Source organism: Perca flavescens, chromosome 16, assembly GCF_004354835.1.
Source record: "Perca flavescens isolate YP-PL-M2 chromosome 16, PFLA_1.0, whole genome shotgun sequence".
Taxonomy (NCBI): Eukaryota; Metazoa; Chordata; class Actinopteri; order Perciformes; family Percidae; genus Perca; species Perca flavescens.
Window position 1 is genome coordinate 34,095,903 of NC_041346.1, and position 9,002 is coordinate 34,104,904.

General features: G+C 39.8%; 1 long non-coding RNA gene across 1 annotated transcript; it reads right to left on the reverse strand.

Annotated features, from left to right (window-relative positions):
- Positions 1-5,065: 5,065 nt before the first annotated feature.
- LOC114570526 (uncharacterized) lies at positions 5,066-9,002 on the reverse strand. The gene is made up of 3 exons (XR_003694547.1): positions 8,859-9,002; positions 5,335-5,564; positions 5,066-5,154 (listed from the first exon to the last, which is right to left on the reverse strand). It is a non-coding gene; the product is annotated as an uncharacterized LOC114570526 (long non-coding RNA).

Here is a 9,002-nt window from a genome sequence, read left to right on the forward strand (position 1 = left end):
AGAATGATTTAAACATAAGGTGATTAACAAATGTAAAACAGAAGTGTGAATACCAGAAGATCACATATTCAGAAGGGCAGCGGAGCAGCTGTGGGTTGACTCCCCACCATTGTCATGGGCTTTCTAAGTCCTAACGTGAAAAAAGCGTAACATGGTTTAATGTACATGAACAACAATCACTGATCACCAAATTTCTGGTTCGATTTTTTGATAGTTTTCAGTAGTTACTAGGAGCAGTATGAGATTGAAATTTGGTAATCATTGATCATTGTTTAGGTACATTAAACCACGTAAAGCCTTTTCCTCGCTATAGGCACCAATGAAGAAGAAAACGTTAATGTCAGATAACTTCTATAATCGTTGAATTTTGGTTTAGATTTTTTAGACAGGCTTAAGTGTTTATGACAAGATTTGCTGATGACACCGACTTGGTTTGTTCTGGCAAAAACCTTGAGCAGCTTTTGGAAACTGAACTAGACTCTTTAAAGAATAGATTTTTTTAGACAGGCTTAAGTGTTCATGACAAGATTTGATGATGACACCAACTTGTTTTGTTCTGGCAAAAAACTTTAGCAGCTTTTGCATACAGTGGAAACTGAACTAAAACAATGGTTTAATCTTAACAAGCTGTCACTGAACATAAATAAAGATAAAAACATAATATTTGGACATCAGAATTTCAATAATTTTAGACATATTATGTTAGATAATATTGAAATAGAAAGAGTATATGCTAACATATTTCTGGGAGTTGTCATTGATCACAAATTATGCTGGAAACCACATGTTCAATCATATTAAAACTAAAATATCAAAATCTATAGCAATTCTGAACAAAACCAAAGATATTCTTAATACAAATCCATTACATTTATTATATCAATCTCTCATACTGCCATATACAACTTATGGTGTGGAAGTTTAAATCAATAAAACAATCACAAATCCAATTTTCTTCCTTCAAAAGAGATCCATCAGAATCATAAATGGCACAAATTATTGGGAACAATAGCATCACTAATGTACAAAGCATATAATAGCTTGTTGCCAGACTGTATACAGAGGCTGTGTCAAATAAGAAAATGTCAAAATGAACTGAGGGGAAGCTGTATTTCCATTAAACCAAAGAGCAGAACAAATGTAAATTAAAGAAGATTTTTGGTGTATGGAGTTAAACTGTGGAATGAATTACAAATTGACATGAAAATATGTAACACAATCAACCTATTTAAAAATGATTTAAACATAAGGTGATTAACAAAAATAAAACAGAAGTGTGAATACCAGAAGATCACATTTCCAGCAGGGCAGCGGAGCAGCTGTGGTTTGACTCCCCACTGTTGTCATGGGCTTTATCAGTCCTAACGTGAAAAAAGCGTAACATGGTTTAATGTACATGAACAACGATCACTGATCACCAAATTTCTGGTTTGATTTTATGACAGTTTTCAGTGGTTACTAGGAACAGTATGAGAGAGAAATTTGGTAATCATTGATCAGTATTTAGGCACATTAAACCATGTCAAGCCTTTTCCGCACCATAGGCGCCAATGAAGAAGAAAACGTTAATGTCAGATAACTTCTATAATCATGGGCGATTTTAGACCCTTTTTAGGGGGCTCAAGCCCCTCTAAATTTCATCACAGCGCCCCTAAACATGTTTTTATTTATTTTTTTAATAAATTTTAGTGCTTCAAGTGAGATTTTGTGAACTTAATAACGTAATGTCCATCTTGCCAATGTATCTGACTGTGCAGTCATTTCAACCCCCAAATTCAGCAACAGGAAATAATACTCACAGATTTTTTTTTTCTCTGTGCCGAAATGTTTTGCAGTGTTGGGGAATTCTTAGAAAAACAAAGGGCACTAAATGTTGTGTTAAAATGCGTTGTAACTCATGTTAATGAGATTTTAACGTGTATAATATTACCAATATTTTATTAGTAATGTGTTATCTTACTGTGTTACAGCAAAAAATGAATACATTACTGTAATTGCGTTACTCCCATCACTGGTTGTAGTGCTATCATCGACAGTTAAAACAACACCTGAATAGATAGAGAAAGAAGGAGCCACAGCAGTTGCAGCAGCAGCGGCAGCAGGAGCTGCAGCTGGAGCAGCAAGGACTGCAGCTGGAGCAGCAAGGGCTGCAGCTGGATCAGCAAGGACTGCAGCTGGAGCAGCAAGGGCTGCAGCTGGAGCAGCAAGGACTGCAGCTGGATCAGCAAGGACTGCAGCTGGAGCAGCAAGGGCTGCAGCTGGAGCAGCAAGGACTGCAGCTGGATCAGCAAGGACTGCAGCTGGAGCAGCAAGGGCTGCAGCTGGAGCAGCAAGGACTACAGCTGGATCAGCAAGGACTGCAGCTGGAGCAGCAAGGACTGCAGCTGGAGCAGCAAGGACTACAGCTGGAGCAGCAAGGACTGCAGCTGGATCAGCAAGGACTGCAGCTGGAGCAGCAGGGGCTGGGCAAGGACTACAGCTGGAGCAGCAAGGGAGCTACAGGACTACAGCTGGAGCAGCAAGGACTGCAGCTGGAGCAGCAAGGGCTGCAGCTGGAGCAGCAAGGACTACAGCTGGAGCAGCAAGGACTGCAGCTGGAGCAGCAAGGACTACAGCTGGAGCAGCAAGGACTGCAGCTGGAGCAGCAAGGGCTGCAGCTGGAGCAGCAAGGACTACAGCTGGAGCAGCAGGGGCTGCAGGTGGAGCAGCAAGGACTACAGCTGGAGCAGCAGGGGCTGCAGCTGGAGCAGCAAGGACTGCAGCTGGAGCAGCAGGGGCTGCAGCTGGAGCAGCAGGGGCTGCAGCTGGAGCAGCAAGGACTACAGCTGGAGCAGCAAGGGCTGCAGCTGGAGCAGCAAGGGCTGCAGCTGGAGCAGCAGCTGGAGCAGCAGCTGGAGCAGCAGGGGCTGCAGCTGGAGCAGCAAGGACTGCAGCTGGAGCAGCAGCTGGAGCAGCAGCTGGAGCAGCAAGGACTGCAGCTGGAGCAGCAGCTGGAGCAGCAGCTGGAGCAGCAGGGGCTGCCGCTGGAGCAGCAAGGACTACAGCTGGAGCAGCAAGGACTACAGCTGGAGCAGCAAGGACTGCAGCTGGAGCAGCAAGGGCTGCAGCTGGAGCAGCAAGGACTACAGCTGGAGCAGCAAGGACTGCAGCTGGAGCAGCAAGGACTACAGCTGGAGCAGCAGGGGCTGCAGCTGGAGCAGCAAGGACTACAGCTGGAGCAGCAAGGACTGCAGCTGGAGCAGCAAGGGCTGCAGCTGGAGCAGCAAGGACTACAGCTGGAGCAGCAGGGGCTGCAGCTGGAGCAGCAAGGACTACAGCTGGAGCAGCAGGGGCTGCAGCTGGAGCAGCAAGGACTGCAGCTGGAGCAGCAGGGGCTGCAGCTGGAGCAGCAGGGGCTGCAGCTGGAGCAGCAGGGGCTGCAGCTGGAGCAGCAAGGACTACAGCTGGAGCAGCAAGGACTACAGCTGGAGCAGCAAGGGCTGCAGCTGGAGCAGCAAGGGCTGCAGCTGGAGCAGCAGCTGGAGCAGCAGCTGGAGCAGCAGGGGCTGCAGCTGGAGCAGCAAGGGCTGCAGCTGGAGCAGCAAGGACTGCAGCTGGAGCAGCAGCTGGAGCAGCAGCTGGAGCAGCAAGGACTGCAGCTGGAGCAGCAGCTGGAGCAGCAGCTGGAGCAGCAGGGGCTGCAGCTGGAGCAGCAAGGACTACAGCTGGAGCAGCAGGGGCTGCAGCTGGAGCAGCAGCTGGAGCAGCAAGGACTACAGCTGGAGCAGCAAGGGCTGCAGCTGGAGCAGCAAGGACTGCAGCTGGAGCAGCAGCTGGAGCAGCAGCTGGAGCAGCAAGGACTGCAGCTGGAGCAGCAGCTGGAGCAGCAGCTGGAGCAGCAGGGGCTGCAGCTGGAGCAGCAAGGGCTGCAGCTGGAGCAGCAAGGACTGCAGCTGGAGCAGCAGCTGGAGCAGCTGGAGCAGCAAGGACTGCAGCTGGAGCAGCAGCTGGAGCAGCAGCTGGAGCAGCAGGGGCTGCCGCTGGAGCAGCAAGGACTACAGCTGGAGCAGCAAGGACTACAGCTGGAGCAGCAAGGACTGCAGCTGGAGCAGCAAGGGCTGCAGCTGGAGCAGCAAGGACTACAGCTGGAGCAGCAAGGACTGCAGCTGGAGCAGCAAGGACTACAGCTGGAGCAGCAGGGGCTGCAGCTGGAGCAGCAAGGACTACAGCTGGAGCAGCAGGGGCTGCAGCTGGAGCAGCAAGGACTGCAGCTGGAGCAGCAGGGGCTGCAGCTGGAGCAGCAGGGGCTGCAGCTGGAGCAGCAAGGACTACAGCTGGAGCAGCAAGGACTACAGCTGGAGCAGCAAGGGCTGCAGCTGGAGCAGCAAGGGCTGCAGCTGGAGCAGCAGCTGGAGCAGCAGCTGGAGCAGCAGGGGCTGCAGCTGGAGCAGCAAGGACTGCAGCTGGAGCAGCAGCTGGAGCAGCAGCTGGAGCAGCAAGGACTGCAGCTGGAGCAGCAGCTGGAGCAGCAGCTGGAGCAGCAGGGGCTGCAGCTGGAGCAGCAAGGACTACAGCTGGAGCAGCAGGGGCTGCAGCTGGAGCAGCAGCTGGAGCAGCAAGGACTACAGCTGGAGCAGCAAGGGCTGCAGCTGGAGCAGCAAGGGCTGCAGCTGGAGCAGCAAGGACTGCAGCTGGAGCAGCAGCTGGAGCAGCAGCTGGAGCAGCAAGGACTGCAGCTGGAGCAGCAGCTGGAGCAGCAGCTGGAGCAGCAGGGGCTGCAGCTGGAGCAGCAAGGGCTGCAGCTGGAGCAGCAGGGGCTGCAGCTGGAGCAGCAGCTGGAGCAGCAGGGGCTGCAGCTGGAGCAGCAGCAGCAGCGGCGGCTCCTGTTTTCAGTGAAATCTAAGGGAGAGAGAGAGACAGACGTTATGTGTGCAGCAAGAATTTTGTTACCAAGTCCAATATCCAAATGTCAGTTTTAGCCAAACTATATGTCTGTAAATTATATATATTAATGTCACCTCTGCCTCCTCTTCCTCGTCTTTCTCCTTCTCTCTCTCCTTCTCCTCCACTTCCTTCTCCTTTTCCTCCTACTCTTCCTCCTCCTCTGCTTCCTTCTTCTCCTCCTCCTCCGGCACCTCCATGGGCATTAATATTCATCTTGGATGGATGGGTGATCTGGGGAAAGAGATTTCCTTTTTGATTACATATATATATATATATACTGTATAAACACCCAACCAAAAAATAACAAGAAATATGGTCACAGAAAATATTACACCTAATAAAACAGGTAATTTACACTACAAATAATCACATCCATACCTAAATATTCCATCAAATGTGTGTTTTCAATACCTGTGGTTGTTCAAGTACAACGTTCATGTCTTCTGGGACTTTGGGCAACCTGTCACAGAAGGATTCAAACAGTTGTTCTTCTGTGTACTCACTAGTGTGAGTAGAAACCCACTGAATGCCTCCTTATCTCATTCGAATCCCTGAGTTCTCGTCCAGTTGCAGAGCGATTCTGCTAAATTCTGTAATTCCACAATTTCCATCTCCAGATCCCTCATTGACCTGGTGATATCCTGTGTGACATTGAGTGTATTGTTAAGAGAGCTGTTTTATCTCTTCCTTCCCTGAATCCCACCCATGGCTCAGAGACTTAAAGTCCTGTTTTGTGGTCTTAAAAAATCCCTGGAAAAAAAGTATACTTTATACAAGTTTTATTGTCTTGTTACTTTATACTTTATACACATTTTATTGATGTCTTTTTGTAACTATGTTACTTTGTACTTTATACATGTTTCATTTGTCTTATTGTACGTATGTTACTTTATACATGTTTTTGTTTTATTGTAACTATGTTACTTTATACTTTATACATGTCTTACTGATGTCTTATTGTAACTATGTTACTTTATATGTCACGTTTTATTTATGTCTTATTGTAGCTATGTTACTTTATACTTTACACACATTTTATTTCTTATTGTAGCTGTTACTTTATACTTTACACATTTTATTTGTCTTATTGTAGCTGTTACTTTATACTTTTAAGTTTTATTTATATATTATTGTAACTTTGTTAATTTATACTTCACGATTTATTTATGTCTTATTGTAACTATGTTACTTTATACACATTTTATTGACTCTTATTGTAACTATGTTAGTTTATACATGTTTTATTAATGTCTTATTGTAACTATGTTACTTTATACTTCATACTTCACGTTTTATTTGTCTTATTGTAACTATGTTACTTCATACTTTATACACATTTTATTTGTCTTATTGTAACTGTTACTTCATACTTTATCCACGTTTTATTTATGTCTTATTGTAACTATGTTACTTTCTACTACATGTTTTATTTATGTCTTATTGTGACTATGTTACTTTATACTAAACGTTTTGTTTATGTCTTATTGTAACTATGTTAATTCATACTTTATACACGTTTCATTTATGTTTTATTGTAACTATGTTACTTTATACTTTACACACATTTTATTTCTTATTGTAGCTGTTACTTTATACTTTACACATTTTATTTGTCTTATTGTAGCTGTTACTTTATACTTTTAAGTTTTATTTATATATTATTGTAACTTTGTTAATTTATACTTCACGATTTATTTATGTCTTATTGTAACTATGTTACTTTATACACATTTTATTGACTCTTATTGTAACTATGTTAGTTTATACATGTTTTATTAATGTCTTATTGTAGATATGTTACTTTATACTTTACACATTTTATTGACTCTTATTGTAATTATATTACTTTATACTTTACACACGTTTTGTTCATGTATTATTGTAGCTATGTTACTTTATACTTTATACATGTTTTATTAATGTCTTAATGTAACTATGTTACTTTATACTTCATACTTCATGTTTTATTTGTCTTATTGTAACTGTTACTTCATACTTTATACACATTTTATTTGTCTTATTGTAACTGTTACTTCATACTTTATCCACGTTTTATTTATGTCTTATTGTAACTATGTTACTTTATACTTTATACATATTTTATTTGTCTTATTGTAACTATGTTACTTCCTACTACATGTTTTATTTATGTCTTATTGTGACTATGTTACTTTATACTAAACGTTTTGTTTATGTCTTATTGTAACTATGTTAATTCATACTTTATACACGTTTCATTTATGTTTTATTGTAACTATGTTACTTTATACTTTACACACATTTTATTTCTTATTGTAGCTGTTACTTTATACTTTACACATTTTATTTGTCTTATTGTAGCTGTTACTTTATACTTTTAAGTTTTATTTATATATTATTGTAACTTTGTTAATTTATACTTCACGATTTATTTATGTCTTATTATAACTATGTTACTTTATACACATTTTATTGACTCTTATTGTAACTATGTTAGTTTATACATGTTTTATTAATGTCTTATTGTAGATATGTTACTTTATACTTTACACATTTTATTGACTCTTATTGTAATTATATTACTTTATACTTTACACACGTTTTGTTCATGTATTATTGTAGCTATGTTACTTTATACTTTATACATGTTTTATTAATGTCTTATTGTAACTATGTTACTTCCTACTACATGTTTTATTTATGTCTTATTGTGACTATGTTACTTTATACTAAACGTTTTGTTTATGTCTTATTGTAACTATGTTAATTCATACTTTATACACGTTTCATTTATGTTTTATTGTAACTATGTTAATTTATACTTTGTACACATTTTATTTGTGTTATTGTAACTATGTTACTTTATACTTTATACATATTTTATTTGTCTTATTGTAACTATGTTACTTCCTACTACATGTTTTATTTATGTCTTATTGTGACTATGTTACTTTATACTAAACGTTTTGTTTATGTCTTATTGTAACTATGTTAATTCATACTTTATACACCTTTCATTTATGTTTTACTGTAACTATGTTAATTTATACTTTATACACATTTTATTTGTGTTATTGTAACTATGTTACTTTACTTCACGTTTTATTTATGTCTTATTGTAGCTGTTACTTTATACCCATTTTATTTGTGTTATTGTAACAATGTTTCTTCATACTACATGTTTTATTTATGTCTTATTGTAACTATGTTAATTCATACTTTATACACGTTTCATTTATGTTTTATTGTCACTATGTTACTTTATACTTTATACACGTTTTATTTGTCTTATTGTAGCTATGGTAATTTATACTTTATACATGCTTTATTTATGTATTGTTGTAGCTATGTTACTTTATACTTTATGCACATTTTATTTGTGTTATTGTAACTATGTTACTTTATTCTTCACGTTTTATTTATGACTTATTGTAGCTGTTACTTTATACTTTATACACGTTTTATTATACACGTTTTATTTCTCTTATTGTAACTATGTTACTTTATACTTTATACACATTTTATTAATGTTTTATTGTAGCTATGTTACTTTATACATGTTTTATTTATGTCTTATTGTAACTATGTTACTTTATACTTTATACATATTTTATTTGTCTTATTGTAACTATGATACTTCATACTACATTTTTTATTTATGTCTTATTGTAACTATGTTACTTCATACTAAACGTTTTGTTTATGTCTTATTGTAACTATGTTAATTCATACTTTATACACGTTTCATTTATGTTTTATTGTAACTATGTTAATGTATACTTTATACACATTTTATTTGTGTTATTGTAACTATGTTACTTTATACTTCACGTTTTATTTATGTCTTATTGTAGCTGTTACTTTATACTTTATACACATTTTATTTGTCTTATTGTAACTATGTTACAGCAGTATTATATGTCCTCTGTGTGATGAAGAGGTTTAGTGGTTCTTACCTGTTTTGAGAGGTGATTCAGGTGAAGCAGCTTTGAGCGCATTGAGTCTTCTCTGTCTGTCCCATCCCCTATCAGCTTTAAGTACCACCTCTGAGTAATTTCTCTGAAATCACATGATGAGAGAATCCTATGAAAACAGCAGCA